Source organism: Colobus angolensis, unplaced genomic scaffold (genome assembly GCF_000951035.1).
Source record: "Colobus angolensis palliatus isolate OR3802 unplaced genomic scaffold, Cang.pa_1.0 Scaffold367, whole genome shotgun sequence".
Lineage (NCBI taxonomy): Eukaryota > Metazoa > Chordata > Mammalia > Primates > Cercopithecidae > Colobus > Colobus angolensis.
Genome location: NW_012117010.1, coordinates 2,913,148 through 2,915,774, shown reverse-complemented (window position 1 = coordinate 2,915,774; position 2,627 = coordinate 2,913,148).

The following is a 2,627-nucleotide window of genomic DNA, read 5'->3' as shown; positions in this document are numbered from 1 at the left end:
ATAAATGCCTTCTTTTGAGAAGTGTCTGTTCATATGCAAAGGCAGTTTTATGAGGAAAGCTTATAGTGCTATATGCCTATCTCAAAAACTTAGAAAGATCTCAAATTAAAGATGTAACATCACACCTAGAGGAACTAGAAAATTAAGAACAAAGTAATCCCAAAGATAGCAGAAGAAAAGAAATAACTAATATCAAGGTAGAACTAAACAAAATTGAGACCCCAAAGTTCATATACAGAATCAATAACACCAACATTTGGCTATTTGAAAGGATAAACAAGATTGATAGACAGCTAACTAGATTAGCAAAGAAAAGTAGAGAAAAAATTCAAATGAACACATAAGAAATGACAAAGGGGACATTACAACTGATCACACAGAAATACAGAAAGTCCTCACAGATTATTATGAATACCTAAATGCACACAAACTAGAAATTCTAGAGAAAATGAATAAATTTCTGGAAACACATAACCTCCCAAGATTGAATCAAGAAGAAATTGAAACTCTGAACAGACCAATATTGACTTCTGAAATTGAATCAGTATTAAAAAAAACCTACCAATCAAAAAAGCCCTGGATCAGATGGATTCACAGCCAAATTCTAACAGATATACAAAGAAGAGCTGGTACCAATTCTACTGAAACTATTCAAAAAACAATTGAGGAGTAGGGACTCCTCCCTAACTTGTTATATGAAGCTAGCATTACCCTGGTACCCAAACTTGTCAAAGACACAACAAAAAAGGGAAAACAACAGACTAATAGCTCTGATAAATATAGATGCAAAGATCCTTAACAAAATACTGGGAAACCAAATCCAGCAGTGCATCAAAAAGCTAAAAGCTAATTAACTGTATTAGTCAATTTTTGCATTGCTACAAATAAATACCTAAGACTGAGTAATTTATAAAGAAAAGATATTTAATTGGCTCATGATTCTGTAGGCAATGCAGGAAGCATGGCTGCATCTGCTTGACTTCTGGGGAAGCCTCAGGAAACCTACAATCATGGCAGAAGGTAAAGGGGAAACAGTCACATTTTACATGGCCAGAGTAGGAGGAAGAGAGAGGGGGGGGCAGTGCTACACACTTTAAACAACCAGATCTCATAAAAAACTATCACAAGAACAACACTAGGGAGTTGGTGCTAGACCATTAGAAACCATCACCATGATCTAATCACTTCCCACCAGGTAACATCTCCAGCATTGGAGATTTTATTTCAACAAGACATTTGAGTGGGAACATGGATCCAAGCTATGTCATTCACTGTGATCAAGTAGGCTTTATTCCTGGGATGGAAAGTTGGTTCAGCATATGCAAATCAACAAATGTGATTCACCATATAAACAGCATTAAAAATAAAATGTGATCATCTCAGTAGACACAGAAAAAGCTTTCAATAAAAGCCAAAATTCTTTCATGATAAAAACCTCAAGAGACTGGAAATTGAAAGAACGTACCTCAAAATAATAAGAGCTGTCTATGACAAACCCTCAGCCAACACCATACTGAAGTGGCAAAATCTGGAAGCATTCTCCTTAAGAACAGGAACAAGACAAGGAGGTCCACTCTCACCGTTCCTATTCAAAATAGTACTGTTCAGGTGATGGGTGCACCAAAATCTCAGAAATCACCACTAGAGAACTTATTCATGTAGTCAAACACCACCTGTTCCCCAAAAACCTATTGAAATAAAAAACAACAACAACATCGTAAAACAAAATAGTACTGGAAATCTTAGCCAGAGCAATCAGACAAGAGAAATAAATGAAATAAATGAAAAAAAATGTGAAGAGCTATTTCTCTCAAGCTACCAATGTCATTTGTAAGAGAACTAGAAAAAAAAAACTATTCTAAAATTTATATGGAACCAAAAAGGTGCCCGCATAGCAAAAGCAATCTTAAGCATAAAAAGAACAAAGGTGGAAGCATCACACTACTTGACTACTATACTACAAGGCTACAGTAACCAAAACAGCATAGTATTGATATAAAACAGGCAGACAGACCACATTTTCCTTATCCAATCAATTGTTGATGAAAACCTAGATTTATTACATGTTTTTGATATTGTGAATAGTGCTGCATATAGCCTATGTGTCTGTTTTTGTACCAGTACTATGGGTCAATGGAACAGAATGGAAAACCCAAAAGTAAAACCACACCCCTACAACCATTTCATCTTTGACAAAGTCAACAAAAATAAGCATTGGGGAAAAGATTCCCTATTCAATAAGTGGTGCTGGGATAACTGACTAGCCATATGCAGAAGGATGAAACTGGACCTTCTACCTTTCATTGTAAACAAAAGTTAACTCAAGATGGAATAAATATTTAAATGTAAGATCTGTCCTCAAAAGCATATGCAATAGAAACAAAAATAGGCAAATGAGACCTAATTAACCTAAAGAACTTCTGCACAACAGAAGACATTTTCAAGAGAATAACCAGACAACCTATGGAATGAGAGAAAATACAAACTATGCATCCAACAAAGGCCTAATATCCAGAATCTACAAGGAACTTAAAAACAATTCAACAAGCAAAAAACAAATAACCCTATTAGAAAATTGACAAAAAGCATGAACCAACATTTTGTTTTGACTTTTTATTTTGAGTTCA